Genomic DNA, 21,626 nt, shown 5'->3' with positions numbered 1-21,626 from the left:
GTTTGTAGTGGCTAGAAACTGGAAAATGAATGGATGCCCATCAGTTGGAGAATGGTTGGGTAAATTGTAACATATGAATGTTATGGAATATTATTGTTCTGTAAGAAATGACCAGCAGGATGAATACAGAGAGGCTTGGAGAGACTTACATGAACTGATGCTAAATGAAATGAGCAGAACCAAGAGATCATTATATACTTCAACAATGATACTGTATGAGGATGTGTTCTGATGGAAGTGTATTTATTTCTTTGGCAAAGAGAAGATCTAACTCAGTTTCAATTGATCAATGATGGACAGAAGCAGCTACACCCAAAGAAAGAACACTGGGAAATGAATGTAAACTGTTTGCATTTTTGTTTTTCTTCCCGGGTTATTTTTACCTTCTGAATCTAATTCTTCCTGTACAACAAGAGAACTGTTCAGTTCTGCACACATATATTGTATCTAGGATATACTGTGACATATTTAACATGTATAGGACTGCTTGCCATCTGGGGGAGGGGGTGGAAGGAGGGAGGGGAAAAATTGGAACAGAAGTGAGCGCAAGGGATAATGTTGTAAAAAATTACCCAGGCATGCGTTCTGTCAATAAAAAGTTATAATTATTAAAAAAATTAAGTTACACAGGTACCTGAACTGAAAAAAGATTATATTTGCTTTTTGCTTTGTATATATTACCATCACTCGATATTTAAGAATCATTGCAATTGTCTCTCAATTTAAAATAACTTTAACTGTAAAATTCAGCTTTCTTCACTGCAAAATGAAGCTCATCTCCTAATATATTCTAGTCTCTTAAGCCTATGATCTTTTAAACTATTTCCTGATAATAGTGGTGCATTTTGTTGCCTACAAGTGCATTTTTGAAAAATAATGATCACTTTGTATCCTAAGTAATTAAAGATAATAAGTTTTTGGTGGAGGTGTTCTCTGACTTAGGATTTCATTTTGAAAATTCTTAAATAAGATGACATTTGTCTAATTTAGAAGTGGTTTCTATTGCATGAGAATCCTGTGCAGGATAAGTAATGATTCTGTGTTTGCTGATCACTGAACTGTTAATTACTTTCAGGGTAAAATTTAAGTGGTAAATATAAATTAAATATTAATTTTTAAATTTAATTCTACACATATGTGGAATTTAAAAATGTATAAAGGACAAAATGGTAACAATATAACATTTTTTTAGACCTGAAAGAGTTATATAGTAACCCTCCCTAGCCAATATTTGCACCAATAATCTTGATCCTGACAAGGATTCTATCACTATACTCCTTATTCCTCAAGGGGTTCAGAGGAAGGTGATATTGGGAGTGAAGAAGCAGCTCAAATCCTGAATTTCATTGCTTTTTTAGTTACAGAATCCACTCATTATCACCATAAAGTTCACGCTTAGAGATGTGTATTTTCTGCAGAAATATTGACAGGATGTTTTGCATCCTCAGAGTCTCCTTTACAGAGTACCAGAATTTGAAAGTTAGACTATCTAGTCTACTTCATGCAACAAAGGAAACTACTGTAGAATATAATAAAATTACATCTATCCTTTGGAGAAAGCAGGTCTTTAACACTAACCCAAGGTTGGGAATAGGATTATTATTCTCTGAAGAATCTCCCCAAACACCAGAAAATGATAAGAAAGTTAGCAATTAATCTCTTTAATATAACTTTATAATCTTGATTTTTTTTCTTTAGGACTGTGTTATTTTTTAAATTAATTGTGCTTGTAGAATCCTGAGTGTATTTGCTTGCCATGATTGCAAATGTAACTTTAATTTTTAATATTCAAGTTGATATGCATATATAGAGAAAGACAGGGTGAACTGTAGAAAAGATGCAGTTTGATTTCAATACTTACATGTAGCATCCAAAGTAGAGGTTTTGCTTTTATTTTATTTAAAATATTTTTAATTAATGCCCTTTTTTACATTACTATAATTTTCCCTTATATTATATAACAAATAGTATTTTTAGGGAAAAAAGGGAAAATCATTGATTAATATTGAAAAATTTGAAAATATGTACAATGTACTACATTTGTAGACTTCTCATCTCTATAAAGAGGTGATATCTGGAGTATCTTCTCATTTCTTCCCTCCTTTTTTGACCTCTACTTGCTTTGTAATTTTTGAAACATTCAATTATAAAAATTAGTGATTATTTATTCCATTTGTATTGGTATACTAATTGTATATATGATATTCTTCGCTCTGTTTGCTTCACTTTATCAATACATGTAGATCTTTTGACAATTCTTTATATTTGTGACCTGTTATTTTCTATAGCACAAAATATTCCATTACATTCATATCCCATAATTTTTTGAGCCATTTCCCAATGGATAGATAATTTCCAGTTTTTTGGTACTGCAAAAAGTGTTGCTATAAGTATTCTTCTGCATATGAGAACTTTATTCTTACTGCCAGCCTCTTTGAGGTTTGAACATAGAAGCTCTGAGTCAAAAGGTATGGACATTTTAATCACTTTGTTTACATGATTCTAAATTGTTTTCCAAAATGATTGTCCTGATTCACAGCTCTGCCAGTGACACATTAGTGTTCTTATCTTTTCACAATCACTCCAGTATTATCTATTTGAGTATTTTATCATTTTTGTTAATTTGCAAGGTATGTAAATAATCCTAAGGATTATTTGTTAAGCATTAAACCTTTCTTAGAGAAATTTGATGTGGAGTTTTGTTCCTTCCAGTGTCACTCTCATCATTCAGCTGTTTTCCTTCTTATCCTAAGTGTAAGAATGTTATTTTTTCAGAAGGTTTTCAGTTATCAAAGTTATCCATTTAACTTTTGCAATTTCCTCAATCCCTTGTTTGGTTAACAATATATCTCCTACTTGTAACTATGATTTTCTCTTCTAATTTTTTTTAATCTTTAGCATCAAAGTTATATATTAATTTCTAATTTCTATTTTCTATTTCTGTCAAACTGCGTTTTAGTTTTTCTAAAAATTTTCATGAAATAGGAGTCATTAAATAATTTATATTTTCTGTTTTATCAAACACTGGGTTTTTGAATTTCATAGTTTCTGATTCTCCCTCATCTTGTATAGTTCATTGATGACCCAGAGTACATGTAAGTAGCAATTGTTTCTGTTTTGGCCAGAAACCTTTAAAGTCTTTCCCTCCCAGATTGATTTTTTTTGTTTTGACTGGATAAAAGAAATCTCTTTTTTCTTTTTTTTAGCCTCATTTCTTACCTAGCCTTAATCATTGAATGGGTGTTGCCTTAGGCAAACTGAGACCCTGGAAAGAGTTTTGCTTTAAAAAGGCAAAGTCTTCTATTATGACCAGGTCTATCTCTAGTTATTGCAAGCTATATTTTGCCACTGGAACCAGGAGTTCAGGAGGCGCGAATGAAGCGGATGACTTTGCACAGCCCTTCTTCACTTAAATCCAATTCCATTGTAAGTCATCATAACACCTTCTCAATGTCCTGGTCTTTGTGACTGAAGGACAAAACCCACTGATCTAACTCTCTTGTTTTTTAACCAAGACAAAGTGGTTTTGATCATTGCAACTGTATAATGGAGAAAAGGAAAGAGGGAAAAAGAAAGGAGGGAAGGAGGAAGGGAGGGAGGAAAGGAGAAAGGAAAGAGTGAGTTGTATTTTCCATTGTTCAGTTCCCCTTGGGTTTCCAGTGGGGCAGCTCCTACTACTACTACTCACAGAGGTTGTCATTTGTCCTTTGTTTGTCGAAGAGCACCATGACATCAGGGAGAGGATGCCATGACATGCAAGTGAATTGGATTTAAATGAGGGAGGGCTGGGCAAGGTCACCTGCTTCACTTTCCCTTCCAGACCCATCTAGATCCAGTGATATCTTTGTTGAGAAATGAAGAAATGCAGTTGGTTTTAGTATAATTGATAATAATAAATATCATTTCTATAGCTCTTATTATCTCATTTTATCTTACAACAATCCTGGGAGGTAATCTCCATTTGCAAATGAGGATATTGAGGCTGACAGTTAAGTGACTTGCCTAAAGTAATGGAGCTAGTAAGTATTTGAGGCAACATTTAAACTCAGATGAGAATTTGACTAGAGATTCAGTGCTCTATTTGATGACCTACCTAGCAATGGAATAATTGGCTAAAGAACTATATTTAATATGATGCTTAATGAACTGATGGTAACTTGGTTGATGATCTTCAGTAACAGGCCACAGAACCATAATGTATTCAGCATTTTATAGGATTTCATCAAACATATGCTTATTAGAATTGAATGTGACATAAACCTGGTAAGTTAACAATATTTTGGATGAGACTCAAAATTAAAAAAACCACACAAACAACACATAGGCCAATTTTAATAATAATAAATCCCATGTGGGTACATGGAAAATCTTATATTTACATTGAATAAGATAACTGTGTGAAGATGGCAGAAATTTAACTGTATTAATTAGGAAAGTAATGTCCAGATCAAGGGAATTTATAGATGAACTATATTTTGTTTATTGGCCAGACCACATCTAGAAGAGAACAGCTGGGATGGTGAAGAGTCTATAAATAATGTCTTGAGGAATAATTGAAAGAATTATAATTTATAATCTAATAAAGAAAAGGTCTCTAGGAGACATGATTATCTGTCTTCAAATATTTGAAAGATTCATTAGGCATTTGGAAAAGGACAAAGACTTATTCAATATGGTTCTAGAAGGCAAAATTATGGTAATTTTAGCACAAAATAAAGAAATCTTCTGCAATTAAATTTTTCTCTAAATGGAATAAAGTGCCCATTAAAGTAGTGAAGTTGGTGTCTGGAAAAGTTCAAGTAGAGATTTTGTAGGAGTTTTGTGCATTTGGACAGCATAATGAACATTTAAGCTTGTTGACCTCTAAAGTTCTTTCATCTCTACCATTTGGGCACTTATTTGATAGTTTAATTTCATCCTTCCCTGCTTATTTCACTTTATGATATTTCATATTCTACTACCATGTTGGAAAAAGTTGAAAGCCTTTATGGAAAACCAGATGTTTGATCCATGAAGTATCTGGCTTAGTTTTGACAATATAATTTTTTTGGCTATGTTGTAGTTTGTGTCCTCTTGTCAGCCTTGATTGGTTCATGTGCTTTCTGCATTACTGTATAGTAATTTGGGATTACTCAGTCTTACATTCAGATTGTGGAAGAGAGGATCATTGCAGGACTGAGAATTGGAATGGGTCTTCAGAATCATTTGTTCTGCTGCATTTTACTTTTCTTTTTAATAAGAGTTTTAGAAAGGACATTTGTCTTGTCCAGAGTCATATGGGTAGTTAAGTAGTAGGTTCAGTATTCAAGGTCAAGTCCTCTGACTTCAGATTCAGTGCTCTTCAGATATAGAGAGGAGATATTTTTCTCTGAGAACTTAAATGTTTCTCTGAGAACTTTATGATTTTGGGAAATATGGGAAAAGTCATATTTTTTTAAAAAAATTACTTACAGAGGTTAGAAAATACAAAAAAGAAATAAAACTAGATTGCTTGGAAATGTAAAATTAAAAGAACAAGGAAAGAAATAAAATATATTTAATTTATTGAGATGATTTATTTTCTAATTTTGTCTTTTTTTATATTTTTGTAAAATGTCATTGTCTCTAAAAAGATTCTAAGGTCTTTGAGATTCTTGCAATTATACCTTACCAGTAAAATACTTAAGAAAATAAATATAGATAGACAACTATTTAGAGTTAACACCAAAAGAAAAGGGGTTCTTTTGCAGCAAGAAGTGGGAAGATTCTAAGGTGTTTGAGATTCTTGCAATTATACTTACCAGTAAAATACTTAAGAAAATAAATATAGACAACTATTTAGAGTTAAAACGAAAAGAAAAGGGGTTCTTTTGCAGCAAGAAGTGGGAGACAGAGCAATTGATTGGTACAGCAAATGCAGATTATTTCTGTAGTCTAAAAAGCTATCCCTTCGGTGAGAGGATGCAAAGATCAAAATACTTATAAGGAAATTCTAATGCATTGAGATTAAGATTAAGTAACTGTGGCTGGCAGACAGGCTATTTTACCTAATAGTAATTATTATTCCATCTCTCTTATCCTAATCTTCCCTTAATGTTCAAATAGTCTTGGTTTTTCCCTGAATCATTTCCTGAAGTTATTCAATGCTCAAGAATTGTTCCTTCCTTTGAATAACTATAACATTAATTATCTACCCCACACCTGATATTTTGCATGCACTATCCAATTTCTGTTTTTTTTTCATGAATATCTGTATATGTGTGAAATAGTAATATAATTTAAAATCAATAATTAGAATCAGAAAAATGGAATAGAATAGGAAGGGACATCACTTGACAATTTGCCACATATAGTGAAGAGTGAATCTATTTCATACCTATGATTTAATTCATTCATTATATGTGATTGCAAGATTCTAGCAGAGGTGTAATTATGGCGATAAAGGTCATCACAATTACAAACAGAGAAAGGGCCATTAAAGCCTGAATATAAAAAAAATATATAAAAACAAAAATCTTTGTACCATCTAAATTTTTACAGGATCAAAATTTTTTAAAAAATTGGTCTATCAGTGAACAAATTGTCCTTTGTTATACTGTGCATTTGAATTATACTTTGGTCAAGTCTTTGCTTTTAATGAGGTTGATAAAGCATTCCAAAAAAATCATTACATTATAAATAATCTTATAAGGAATAATACTGCAGCCCTGGGGAAAAATCCATAAATCAGCAACATATATAATCTCTCTTCAAAGACACATCTCAGCTCTTCTGTATCTTCATGCATATAATTTAATAGATTCATATGTACAAAATTTTTACCGCTTTATAATGAAACTTTTTTGATAATGATCTTCTAAAAACTTATTTTGTCTGGTGTTTTTAGATGATAGTCTGTTGCCAGATCTGTCTTCAAAAGCACTCGGTTCTTGGGCCCCAACTTCTTACATCCTACTGCCAAAATCTCCAGGATTAACTGTATCTTGAAGTGAGACAATAGAATGAGATTTTGATGTTATTATTGCAGAATATTTTACAATTTTAAAAGCCCTTTCACATGACAATGTAATAAATAATATGTAGAACAACCAAAGCAGCCTATAGTTGGTGGTTGTCCTTCATGCTCAAAGACAACCAAAATGACATTACTCTATTAGAGTCAAGTTACATGTGTCTTACTGTGGTTTGATTGAACCAGTCCAAGCTTGGAATGCTCTATCTACCACAGTTAGGCACAAATAGTCCATGTGAACATTTGAGGTGCATTCTCTAAATTTGCGTATCTCAGGTTTCCTTAAAAATTCTTCAATTCTCCTTTGCTCACAGAGCACAGTACCCTCTCTGATGAGGGCACGCCATGCTGGATGGTCCTGTGCCAGGGTCTCTCATGTTGTACAATCAATTAGGTTCTTAAGAGAGACCTTTAGAGTGTCCTTGCATTGTTTCTTCTGACCACCTCGTGAGCACTTGCCCAGTGTGAGTTTTCCACAAAATAGTCTGTTTGGCAAACGTACATTTGAATTTTGAATAATGTGGCCAGCCCAAAGGAGTTGTGCTCTCTGCACTAGAGTTGGAATGCTTGGCAGTTTAGTTTGAGAAAGGACCTGGGAATCTGGTACCTTGCCAGGTCACTTTCGGAATCTTCCTAAGACAATTCAAATGGAAGTGATTCTGTGTTTCTACTCCACTTTTGCCAGCTCTCCCTCCAAGTTAGCAGTGAACTGTTCCTGCTCAGGGAAGCAAACTGTTGACATTATTTCTTTTGGTACTCTTTTTGCCTTGGGACTACCACTTTTGTTGAATGTAAATATTTAGCTTGGAGAGGATGTCTATGATCAGCGCAGCAGTCTGTGCCATACATTGGCCTTGTCACTGTTACATTTCATCCATGTTTTCTCCTTACAATCACATACTCTATTAAATGGCAGTATTTGATGCAAAGGTTTATCCATGTCATTTCATTGCATTTAGGTAAACCTTAGATAGATAAGACAGTGTTGGTGATGAGAAGATCATGAGATGCACACATTTTCAGGAATAGGTGGCCATTGCTGTTGCTGTTTCCAACTCCATTCTTCCCAAGGACTCCCTGCCATGTCTAGTAGTCTGAGCCTACTTTAGCATTAAAATCACCCACAATTATAAGGTTATTTTCTTTTGGCACACTGATGATGAGTCTCCAGGTCTTCCTAAAATTTTTATTTGACCTCTTCAAGGTTTGTCATGGTGGGAGCGTAGACATTTTTCGGTACGTGACAATCTCATTATCATAAGCTTGCTGTTCATTCCTTTTGGTAGACACACAAGCTTGTTTACTAGATTAATTTTGATTGGAAAACCTACACCAACTTTTTGTCACTCCCCTTCACTGTGGCTCCTCAAGAAAAATGTGTATCCAGCTCCAACTTCGCTAAGCTGCTTTTATTTGCCAGTTTTGTTTTCCCTCAGGGTTGCTGTTTAGATAGAAAAGCTGTTTAATTCTCTTGCAACAGGAGCTGTTCATCTATCAGGGCTACAGGATCTTGTGTTGTCTGTAAGTGTGCACATATTCCATGTATTGGTGGTGAGTGGAATCATCTTTGCAGAAGTTTTTGTCATCTTTTTGTGCTTCAACCACAAGGTGGAACTCCTGGGTATCATGGTAATCATGCCAGGATTGAGTAAGCAGATAGTTTTTAGAATAGCTTTTCTAGCCCCTTCCTCACACCAAGGCATGAGCACTGTGATCCTTAAAAGACTGCTTAGACAGTCTGGGGGCTGCCGAATCCCATTGCTGCTTCCAGTGAGAAGATCACCCTCTGGCCTGGGCCTCCTGTAGGCAGATTTGTGACTACAGCTCCTGGTGTATCTGTACCTGTGCTTTGTAACTTACCTGTTGCCATAGGACTTTGAAACAGGCAGAAATAGTTAAGTGGTATGGGTGATGTCTTTGGATTTAAGTAAGGCAAAGTTGAACAAAATCTTCAGCCTCTTTTCTTCCAGAGTTATTACTATCTAGAGGCAGGAGAGTGGGAAGATGATTGGTGATGCTCAAGATGCAGTTCATGATCTTGGTTGTCTTTGATGTCTAATCTTAAAGCTCTAAGAGTTCCACAGAGTCTGTTCGGCTGCTTTTATGGCCATTGGAACAGATTGTTCTCATCTACCCATTCTACCAGGGGAAGTCTTCATAGGCTTGGGGTAGCCCCCCTACCTCACCAACAAGTTTGAGACCCCCCAGTTACTCCTAACCTTGTTTGTCCTGTCTGCTGAAACAGTTTACTGGGATGTGGTTACTGTATATGCTTCAGCTCCTTGGAGCCACAGGTGAGATCAGATGAACACCATAGGTAGAAAGCGGTCCTGAGAAGGGCTAGACTGCCCTCACACCAGAGGTACTAGACTTCCCTGAGCATATCCTACACCTCAACCAGCCTATAGTAAATATCACAGGAGTTGTACAAACAATACTGTAGAACAGAAGGGTCAAACAGGTGGAGTATTGTCTGCAACAGTCCTGAGTGCTGCCTGAACTAGATTAAAATATAATTGTAATAAAACTGCATATTCTTTGATCTAGCAGTGTCTTTACTGAGTCTGCCTTCCAAAGAAATCATAAAAGAGGGGAAAAGACTCATATTTGCAAAAATGTTTGTGGCAGCCCTTTTTTGTAGTTGCAAGGACCTGGAAACTGAGTGGATGCCCATCAGTTGGAGAATGGCTGAATAAGTTATGGAATATGAATGTATGGAATATTATTGCTCTATAAGAAATGATGAGCAGGCTGATTTAAGGAAAGACTGAAAAGACTTATATGAACTGATTCTGAATGAAATGAGTAGAAAACATTGTACACAGCAACAATAAAATTGTGTGATGATCAGTGGTAGACTCTTTCCAACAATGAAGTGATTCAAGGTATTTCCAATAGACTTACGATGGAAAGTACCATCTTTTTTCAAAGAGAGAACTATGAAGATTGAACATGAATCCAAAGCATAGTATTTCTATCTTTTTGTTGTTGTTGATTGTTTGCTTGTTTTATTTCTCATTTTTTTTTCTTTTTTGCTCTCATTTGTCTTACACAACATGATGAATACAGATATATGTTTGCACATGTTTAACTTAGATTGGATTGCTTGCTGTGTTGGAGAGTTTGAAGCAGGGAGAAAGGGAGAAAACTTTGGAACACAAGGTTTTGCCAAGGTGAATGTTGAAAACTATCTTTGCATGTATTTGAAAAATAAAATATTATTAAAAATAAATAAAACAAAAGAAAGTTTTTCTAGATATCAAGCCTAAAAATAATTGGAAAGTATTTAACAAAATAAAATTTAAAAAACAGTAAAACATAAATAATATTAATATGTGTTTTTTAAAGTCAACATGTGGCCCTCAGAGATTTTATATATGTTTTAGTGGATCCCATTAGTACTTGAGTTTGACCCATTAGTATAGAGAAGGAAAAGACAGCTCAGATCACCAGCAGAGACAGGAGCTTGAGGTGAACACCTGAGGAATGCTTGAGTAGAGACTGTAGGAAGAAAAGATAGGATTTAATACAGTAAAAAGAGGAGCTTCATGAAAGAGAAGTTTAAAAATTTCTGTGAGATAAGCAAGCAGTAGCAAGCAGAGGCTGGAAGTTGTATGGTAGAATTCTTCACAGAGGATGTGTCAAAATTGTTTATATAATATTATGTTCTTTCTTTGAAAGTCTTTGATATGACAGTATTTGTGAATTTTATGTTATGTTTATGTTAAGAAACTGTACACTGTGAATTGGGGCTGCATGATGGTGCAGCAAATGGGGTGTTGGAACTGGAGTCAAGAAGAGTCTTTTTCTGGGTGCATTTTTGACCTTACTAGACATGTGATCCTGGGAAAATCATTTAATACTGTCTCAGTTTTCTCATCTGTAAAATGACCTGGAAAAGGAAATGGCAAACCTGTCTCTGCCGAGAAAACCACAGATAAGGGCTCTAAGGGTCAGACATAGCTGAAATGAGTGAACAGAAATAACAAAATGCCCTAGATGGATGAATTTCTTTGAAAGCAAGGGGACTAAATGGAAGAAAATACTGTAATATTGGATGAGAGCTTTTAATGATGCTTTGATAAATTTATATTTTGGAAATGCTTATTATTATGGAAAGAAATATGCCACAAAGAAGTTGGTAAAGTCAATAACTCTGTCTTGGTTTTGGCTAGAAAAAAGTATGCTTCACTGGAACATAGACTTAGCTATCACCAATGCAAAATGGGACAAAAATGATATGCTGCATAAGTGCAGAAATCTTTTGCAGAATACAAATTAACCCCAACTTTAAAGTCTAGGGAGTGATTGTGTGTCTAGAGTGGCACTTTAAGGCAAGCCCCTCCTGATGAGTACAGCTGGGCTCTTGTGTACTAAAGCTCTCCGGTACTCTCTTTTATAGTGGGCATATTTTACTAAGCAATCATTTCTTTTTTATGAAGACAGCCTTCTTGGTCAACCCCATCTTATGATGATTTCCCAGGTTGTAGACTGTTATGTTTTCATGATGTGATTATTTCTCTTTTTTACTGGAAGGCAGGAGAATTTGTTGAGGTAAAGGATTTAATTTAGTAGTGCTGTTCTTTTGAACTGCTAAGCTAGCCCAGGGTTTTCCAATCTGATCTTTAAGTGGATTTTGTCGCCTACAGATTTTGAGTAACGGTATAAGACCCAGAATAGGATTTCTGAGTTTCTTATGAAATCTCCTATCCAGATGTGCAGTGGTGATCTGATAAGACTTTTGGTCTTAGTTTGTTATTCCTGAATTCACTAATAATTAATTGATCTTTTTCATAATTTTTTTCATTTATTTTTCCTCTTTTCTTTGAAATAGACATTGGACCTTATCAATATTTCTAAAATTAATTGGTCCATAATATAGTTCTGTGTTTCAAATATGTTGACATAATCCAGTGTTAAACTGGGGATATGGGATAGAAATATTGAAAAATTATTGGAATAAATACATTATATAGAATAAATTATGTGATGGTGGAATTTTGGAGCAAAATTAAGCCTATTTTCATGCAGAAAACTGCCAGAAGTAATAAGTTTTGATATAAACTTTTTCATATTTAATATGCTAGAGGATTAGCTCTAAATATGGAGAGGCCTATCACTATTTAGTAGAATGGTTACAAATTGATGGAGTTTTAAGCTACGGCAGTCCACAGAGCAAAGAAAATTATTAAAAATAGACCTTAGTTCCATCTAGCTCACTTTTGCATCCATATTTATGGAGTGATATAAAAGGGAGAAGTATGTCAGGATATAATATTTACCTATAAATATATCTATATGTATATTTTTAATGTTGGTACTCTAGACATGAAATCCTTGTCCAGTGAGACAGCATACTGTGAGAGGAACTAGGTCATAGCAATATTGACATCCTTACTCTGTGTGAAACAACTGAGGTAGAAATCTTATCAGAATCAGTTGTTTACATGGTCAGACTTTTGAGTCATTAGAGCAAAGATAAAATCCAAGACCAAAATAGAAAAATGGATAAATAGGAGATCACATGCTTATACCATTATAAGAACTCCAATCTGATCAATTCAGATAAGGCTGTGATGCTTAAAAAGGCGTCTGCAATAAGGAAAATCCACTGATTCTGACTATAGAAGTTTAATTGGTGTGAAATGGGGAGGAGGCCAAAAGAGCCCTTCATATGAATTTGTCCAAAAAGCATTTTTATCTCCTTGATATATGAAGAAGTGTGGCAGCCAAGACATCATTGAGAATATCAACTTAGTTGTCAAATTTTATGGAAGAGAATGATGGAAGATTGAAAGTAGAATCATTTAATAAAATAATGTGAAGCAATGGAGGAGGAAGAAAGTCTTCAGAAAAGTTATCCATGGCAGGTAAAGTGATTTGCTCAGAATTGTCATACAGCTAGTATGTCAGAAGTGAGACTTGAACCTAGCTCCTTTTGGCTTTGAGACCAATGTGGTGTGCTCTCTCTCTCTCTCTCTCTCTCTCTCTCTCTCTCTCTCTCTCTCTCTTTCTCTGTCTCTCGCTCTCGCTCTCCCTCTTGTTCTCCCTCTCTTCCTCTTTTCTCTTTCCTCCCTCTCTCTCACATGACTATACCATGCTGTTTCTTTTATCCATAATATCAGTATGTCTATAATGCTTCAAGCCTTGAAAAGTACTTTTATATACATTCTTACTTGATATGTAGGAAATTGAATTTCTTAGATGTTAAGTACATTATCCTTCTTTATACAGCTAGTATGTATCTGAAGCAGTATTTTGAACCCAGTTCTCCTAAGGCAGACTTGATTAAAAAAAATTGCACTGAAGAGTGCATGGAGTATCAGAAACTTATTTATATTACCACAGGTCTCCTCAGCAGTGATGTCTTGTTACTAATAAAACTAATCACAGTACTCATTATCAACCATGTTTTTCCTATAATTGTTTGGTAACCTTGTTTGTGTAATGTTATTGATAATTATTACTTTTTTATTCAATGTAATATGAAACATTTTAAACATATATGAATTTGTTCTAACTGATAGTCTCCTTACTATAGCAATTTGGATGAGTGGAAGATTCAAGGTTATAAAATTTTTGTTTTCTTGTCTAACGTCATAGGCTAATACACATTAATATATTAAACTCCTTAGAATTTGAATCTAAAGATTAAGGACATAAAACTATTAATAGATGACATCTTGGCAATGATAACTAAACACATTTGTGCCAGTGCTGAAATTCATATTCAGTTTTATAATAAGGTTAGAGTCTGCATCTGTATTTAGCATTTAGCATTTGTATTTAAAAATATTTTTGTGACATAGAACTACTTTAAAGAAAGGGAAATCCATGGAAAGAAAGGTTGAGGCCTCTGTATTTTAAAGTTTAGTAGGAAAGATACTGGAATTTGAAGCCAGCAAACTGGGGTTTCAGACCTGGTTCTGAAAATAAAACATTTGATAATTTTCAAGTTACTTATCTTCTGTGCCTTTCACTACTTATTTGTAGTATGGGGATAATATTTACAGCATCCATTTTTCAAAAGTAGTTATAAGGAAAATGCTTTGTTCACCCTATAGGTTTATGTACATATGACATCTAACTCAAATTTGCTTCTTTACAAATTCTATTCATTACTCCAGATTCTTTAGTGAAAAAAAATCTAAATCATCTTCCAATGACAGTTCATCAAATACTTGAAAATCAAGTACCACATGGTCCCTTGAGTTTTCTGTCCAAATTGATTAACTTGGTACCAGTTCCTTCAACTTATGTTCACATGTCATGGATTCAACCATTCCGGTTGTCTTTATAAGGGAGATAAGAATTTGTAGTTACTTAATCTATAGGAATTTAGTACAGTTTAGTTTATCAATCAATCAAAAAATATTTATTATCTGCTATGTGTCTGGCACTTTCCTAGTTACTAAGAAATATAAATACCAAAGTGAGAAATTAACTGCCTTCAGTCTAACTTTATTATGACATGTTTCAGAATAAAAGTACCCTGCTTTAGTGCTTTATTGTGCCATGGAGGTGAGTGATCCTGGGTTCTCAAAGACAAACCTCTGAAATATCCATTTTGGTGGTTAAGTGGGTAGAGTCAGGCAAACTTTAGTTCAAATGTGGTCTCATATACTTAGTAGATGTATGACCTGGGCAAATCACTTAATCCTGTTTACCTCAGTTTCTTAATCTGTAAAATGAACTGGAGAAGGAAATAACAAACCACTGTTTTATCTTTGCTCAAGAAAACCTTGAATGGGGTCAAGAAGAGTCAGATATGATTGAACAAACACCACAACAAGAGCTTACTTCCCCATTCACTCAGAAATCCTTACATTGTGATCGACCTGTCTATTGAGTCCGGCTAATGTTGCTGTAGTTACTTATTCATTTTAACAAGAGCTGCTATGTCATGAGTGGTTACACAATCTAAAACTAATGAAAGAATCAATGTGAACATAATTTCTATAAAAAGAATTCCTACATAAAAGGAGCAGAAACATTTCTAGCCAACAGCAGACTTCTAGATAGCTCACTCCAAGTATGATAGTGTCTTGCTTTACTGCCCAGTCATGTTGATTGAAAATACTTTTTTTCTATAAACCTTCAGGAAATCATAGAAACTTAGAATTGGAAGCAAACCTTAGAGGTTATCTGGCTAAAAATATCTTTGCAGTACCTGACTAAGAACTTTCTTTCAGCACTTGAAATTAAAATAATGAAATGTAGAGAGAAGCCTACTTTTATATAGGTAATTACCTTTAAATTTTTTAAAGAATAGCATGCAAAAATGATCACATTTTACCATAAGAATGTTATAATTGAGGAATAGGTTCTTGGATCATAGGTATCATCCTGTCATGAAGCTAAAGATTAAATTTTAAATAAGAATAATCATTGAAAATAGTAAAATTATTCTCTTTTTTAAAATTTTTTAAATTTTTTTTATTTAATAGCCTTTTATTTACAGGATATATACATGGGTAACTTTACAGCATTAACAATTGCCAAACCTCTTGTTCCAATTTTTCACCTCTTACCCCCACCCCTCCCTAGATGGCAGGATAATTGATTTAAATATATTAAAATATAAATTAGATACCAATAAGTAACTGACCAAAACTTTTTTGCTGTACAAAAGATGACTCTGAAATATTGTACAATTACTTGTGAAGGAAATCAAAATGCAGGTGTGCATAAATATAGGGATTGGGAATTCAATGTAATGGTTTTATCATCTCCCAGAGTTCTTTTTCGGGCAGCTGTTCAGTTCATTACTGCTCCATTGAAATATTTGGTTGATCTCGGCTGAGGATGGCCGGTCCACGAACTGGTCTCATAAGTATTGTTGGGAATATATAAGTGTCCTGGTCCTGCTCATTTCCTCAGCATCAGTTTTGAAGTCTCCGGCCTTTCGAAATCTCTTGTTGGTCATTTCTTACAAACAGTAATATTCCATAATATTCATATACCACAATTTATTCAGCCTTCTCCAACGTGGACATCCTTTCAGTTTTTAGCCACTCAAAAGGGCTGCCACAAACATTCTGCACATACAGGTCCCTTTCCCTTTTTATAATCTCTTTGGGATATAATCCCAGTAAAATGTGGATCGGGTATGCACAGTTTGATAACTTTTGGATAGAAACCTTTCCAAAATGGTTGGATTTTTTCCAATCCACCAACAATGCATCAATGTCCCAGTTTCCCGCCCTCAACAATCTATTATTTTTCCTGTCATCTTGCCAATCTGACGGTGTGTAGTGGTATCTTAGAGTTTTTAATTTGCATTTCTCTGATTAATAATACGGAGCATCTTTTTATATGACTGAAATAGTTTCAATTTCTTCTTGGAATTGTCTGTTCATTCCTTTGACCATTTTCAATTGGAGAATGGCGATTTTTTATAAATTAAGTTTTTCTATGTATTTTGGAAACGAGGCCTTTATCAGAACCTTTGACTGTAAAAATATTTTGTTTTTGCTTCCTTCTAATCTTGTTGCATTGGTTTGTACAAAAACTTTTCAGTTTGGTATAATGAAATTTTCTATTTTGTGATCAGTAATGATTCTAGTTCTGCTTTGGTCTAAAGCCTTCCCTTCCACAGGTCTGAGAGGTAAACTATCCTTGTTCCTCTAATTTATTAATAATTTCATTCTTTTATCCAGGTCATGAACCCATTTTGACCTTTTCGTTGTCGGGTTTTAAGTGTGGATCAATGCCTAGTTTCTGCCATATTGTTTCCAATTTTTCCCAGCACTTTTATCAAACAGTAAGTTCTTTCCCAAAGTGGGATCTTTGGGTTTTAAAGACTAGGTTGCTATATTTGTTGACTTTTTATCCCGAACCTACTCTATTCCATTCAACAATCTATTCCTTAGCCAATACCAAATGTTTTGGAACTGCTGCCTATAATATAATTTAGATCTGGTAAGCTAAACCTTCATTTGATTTTTTTTTATTAATTCCCTTGAATTTTGCCTTTTGTTTTCCATATGAACTTTGTTGTTATTTTTTTCTAGGTCATTAAAATAGTTTTTGGGAGTCTGATTGGTATGGGCCTAAATAAATAGATTAGTTTAGGTAATTTGTCATCTTTATTATATTTGCTCGCCTATCCAAGAGCATTTAATATTTTCCAGTTGGTTGATCAGACTTAATTTTGTGAAAGTGGTCTTTTTTGCTCATAAAGTTTCTAATTTCCCTTGGCAGATAGATTCCTAAATATTTTATATTATCGTATTCTTTAAATGGAATTTTCTTTGTAACTCTGACTTGGATTTTTTGTGATATATAAGAATTTGTTGGCTCAGGGGTTTATTTTATAACCAGCAACTTTTAAAGTTGTGGATTATTTCTAATTTTTGAGAATCTCAGTTCTCTATATACCATAATGTCATCGGCAAAAGGTAATTTGGTTTCCCATTGCCTTTCTTATTCCTTTAATCTCTTTTCTGCTCTTTTCAAGCTAGCGTTTCTAATAAATATTAAATAGTAATGGGTAGTGGGAACCTTGCCTCCAGATCTTATTGGGAATGGTTGCAGTTTGTCTCCTTACATATGATCTTCTCATTGGTTTAAATAGATGCTGCTGATTTTTGGAAAGTCCATTTATTCCTATCTCTCAAGGTTTTAAATGGATGTTGGATTTTTATCAAATGCTTTTCTGCATCTATTGAGATGATCATATGGTTTTTGTTAATTTGGTTTTAACATGGCCAATTATATTGATAGTTTTCTAATATTGAACCAGCCCTCATTCCCTGGTAAAATCCTACTTGATCTAGTGTTTATCTTGAGATGATTTTCTGGAAATCTTTTTGATTTTAATAATATTCATTAGGAGTTGGTCTATAATTTTTCTTTTCTGTTTTTCACCTACCTTTTGTTCAGTACCATGTCTGTGTCTGAAGAATTTTAGGACTCCTTCATTCCCTATTTTATCAAAAATTTATATAGCAGGGGCCAATTGTTCTTTTAAATGTTTGGTAAAATTCTGTTCCATCTGGTCCTGGGTTTTTTCGGAGTTTTTAATTGCCTGTTCTATTTCTTTTTTCTGAAATTATTCAACAATTTACTTCCTCCTCTGTTAGTCTGGGAAGTCTATATTTTTGGAGGGTCATCCATTTCATAGGTTATCAAATTTAGGAAAAGTTGAGCAAAATAACTCTTATTATTTCTCAATTTTCTCTTCATTGGTGGAAGTTTCCCTTTCATTTTTAAGGCCTAATTTCATTTTTCCTCCTCCTTTACTAATCAGATTTCCAAAGGCTTATCTATTTTTTGGCTTTTCATAGAACCAACCTTGTTTTTATTAATTAGTTCAATGTTTTTCTTTAATATTTTTAATTTCTCCTTTTAATTTTAAATTTCCAATTTTATTTGATTGGGGGTTTTTTAATTTGGTCTTTTTTAGTTTTTTTAGTTGCAAGCCCAATTCATTAATTTTTCTTTCTCTGTTTTATTCAAAAAGTCTAAGGACATAAAATTACCTTATTACCGCTTTGGGCATCCCACAAATTTTTATGATGTCTCTTTGTCATTATCAGGAAATTATTAATTGTATCTTAATTTGCTGCTTCACCCAATCATTCTTTAAGATGAGATTGTTTATTTCCAATTACTTTTGGTCTATTTCCCCCTAATTTTTTGTTGAATGGTTTTTTCATCTGATCTGAAAAGAAAGCATTTAGTATTTCTGCTTTCTTGCATTTAATTTTGAGGTCTTTATGTCCTAATATATGGTCAATTTTTGAATAGGTTCCATGAACTGCTGAGAAGAAAGTATATTCCTTTCTATCTCCATTCAATTTAGTAAAATTATTCTCAATCATATATAATGAATATAACTGTATACAGTGTTTTTAGGAGAGGTTTTAATTTGCTACAATTTAAATATACAAATTTTTCTCAAAAATATGTCTTCCAACGAACATATCATATATCTGTTTCCCTGTCCATGTTTCCACCCATCTATTGTCTGTACTTTGGGGACTGATCGGGTAACATCACTGGTGTAATGAGCTCCCGCAGTGAAGAACTTTCTTTACCAATGCAGATTGGTACCTTCTCTGCTGCTTATGGACTGAGATTTGACTAGAACAGTGTTTGTGACTTGCCTGGAGTCATACAATCAGTATGCATGTGGCAGAGACAGGATTAGAATCATGGTTTTCCTGACTTTTAAGCTAATTTTCTGTCCATTTGAGAAAGCCTTCAGTGGGAGCTCCTTACACCAGTGAAATCAGTCCCTGGCCTACTCCTCCAAAATAAGTAGATAATAGATAGATAGAGATATGCTATATACATGTAGCTATGTACAAATCTCTCTCTCTCTCTCTCTCTCTCTCTGTATGTTTGTGTGTGTCTGTGTCTCTTTGTCTCTCTGTCTCTCTGTTTCTTTCTCTGATTCTCTCTGTTTCTGTCTCTGTCTCTTTCTGTCTGTCTCTCCCTCTCTCTCCTTCTCTTCATATATCTATCTATCTATATATATATAGATATATATATACACACAAAAAAATACATGCATACACGCATATATCCTCATGTGTTATATTTTATAAATGTACATACATATTATATCTATCTATCTATCTATATACACTTTTTACTAAAAAGTGTGTGTATATAACTGCTGTTGGTTTTCTTAGAATTTAAAAGGAATTTTTAAAGTCGATTCAATTTTTTTTTTTATTAAAAAAAGCTCTCTATAGAGGTTTAAGCTGATGCTTTATTTTTCTCTTGCTAAATTTCCCTGTAGGAAGCAAAACCTTTCAAAAATTTCCACTGACCTCTAACTCTGCTTAAAATTTTAGGTGCTTAATTTGTAGATGTTAATACTAGATGATTTTTTCCTATTGAAAAGCATTTTTTGAAAAGTAAAAGCTGACCTAACATTTCTTTCTTTTGCTTTCTCAGATCCACTACTCAATATCATAGTTTAATAGATTCAATTCAATTCTATTACTGTGTATGTGGTTGAACTTCTTATTCAGTCCCCTCATTTTACATATGAGCAAACTGAGACCTGAAAGATTAAGGGATTGTTTTAAGTCTCCATCCCAGTCTTTTAAAGCTGCTTTGGGACTTAAGGACTTTCACAAAAAGTCACATCAGACAATGATGCTAAAAGCAGTAAGCTTTTATTATGGATGTGTTTTAATTCACACAAGGTCAGACCTAAGTTTTAAAATGAGACACTTGGGTTGGAAGGGACAATAAAGAGCAATGGCAATAAAGGATAGAGCCGAAGAGGGGGAAGGGCAATCAAGGATGCCATCAGAGAGATCTCTAGAACTTTTGGTGAGGAAGAATGGGTCAGCAGTGGTCCTGTGTGAGCCTGCCTTCCGGACCTAGCATATCTAGCTCATTTTGTCTCTGTTATTTCCTAATTTTTGGGAGTGATATACTTAAGTATTTTACATTTGTTTACCTTTACAATGTTGTTGGTTATTGTCTATATTGTTGTTCTGCTTCCAATCGCTTCCCTGTGCATCACTTCATGTGAGTCTTCCCAGATTTCTCTGAAACTGGCTTTTTCATTGTTTCTTTACATCAATATACTATCATTCATTTAGCCACACTCAGAATTAATGGACACCTACTATAGTCTCTAGTTCTTTGCTACAACTGAAAGAAGTACTGTAAACATTTTTACACATGGACATTCTTTCCCCTTTTCTTTCCTCTCTTTGGAAGTATAGACCTGTTAGACGTGATATTGTAGAGTCAAAGGGATAAGTGCATTTTAGAGACATTTTGGGCACAGTTTCAGATAGCTGCATAGATTATTGCAGGTCTCACTCTTGTATCATTGACCTGTCCTCTAGAATTAGCACTGTATAAATGTGTCAGAAATGAGTCCACATGGCTTTACATCTTCTGCCCAGAGATGGTGACCAAAACACATGTATTTCATTGCCTTTTTATTCACATACACGCTGTTCAGTATGTGGAATTCATAAATGAATGCTTAACAGAAAGTATATGTTGGGTCAATATTTTGAATTTTTCAGCTGTTTGTCTATAATTTACCTCATTTCTTTTCTTTTGACTATTTATCCTCTTCACATTCACTATAGGCTTTTAAAGATAGTATTATAGCTCTTCTGGGATTGTGAGTGAGTATTATATTTTCCAGATCTCTAATAACCTTCTGCATACCTCAAGCACTCATTAACACTAAAGGGAACTAGTTTAGGGATTTGAATTGTTCAGATTTTATAATCTAAACCTTGGTTTCTTAAAATGTTTTAATTGGGTTTTTCTTTATGAATTTTTAATTTTGTCATTTTCTTTTTTAGTTTTTGCAGTAATTGCTCTCACTGCTAAGATCTGAAACAGGGCCGTGTTGATGCTAGCTGAAGAACATTTCTGCAGCCCACATACAGTTTGCTTATATGGTAAGATTCTTTGACTTTTTAAAAAAACTTCTTTCATTCCTGTTGACTTTATAGTTTGTAAGTTTAATTTTTGGTATCTCAGCAAAACCCCACACTGTCAGAAAGGTTGATATCTTACAGCACAGATCTTAATCACCAAATTAAGAATTTAAGTGATAAGCATTTATCTTAACATTCATTTTATCCAAATCCTTTTTTGAGTTCCAAATGTTATTAGCCCTTCATATTCAGGAGATAAATTA

General features: G+C 33.9%; 1 protein-coding gene across 2 annotated transcripts in view; it reads left to right on the top strand.

Annotated features, from left to right (window-relative positions):
* Nucleotides 1-21,626, top strand: part of WASF3 (WASP family member 3) — a 179,110-nt gene that overhangs the window by 64,242 nt on the left and 93,242 nt on the right. For both annotated transcript variants that reach the window (XM_012545203.3, XM_031960763.1), the window contains exon 2: nucleotides 21,286-21,384. The gene's annotated coding sequence lies outside the window, so the exon portion shown is untranslated. The remainder of the gene's footprint in view (nucleotides 1-21,285; nucleotides 21,385-21,626) is intronic.

Source organism: Sarcophilus harrisii, chromosome 3 (assembly GCF_902635505.1).
Source record: "Sarcophilus harrisii chromosome 3, mSarHar1.11, whole genome shotgun sequence".
Lineage (NCBI taxonomy): Eukaryota > Metazoa > Chordata > Mammalia > Dasyuromorphia > Dasyuridae > Sarcophilus > Sarcophilus harrisii.
This window is presented reverse-complemented; position numbering and strand designations above follow the sequence as displayed.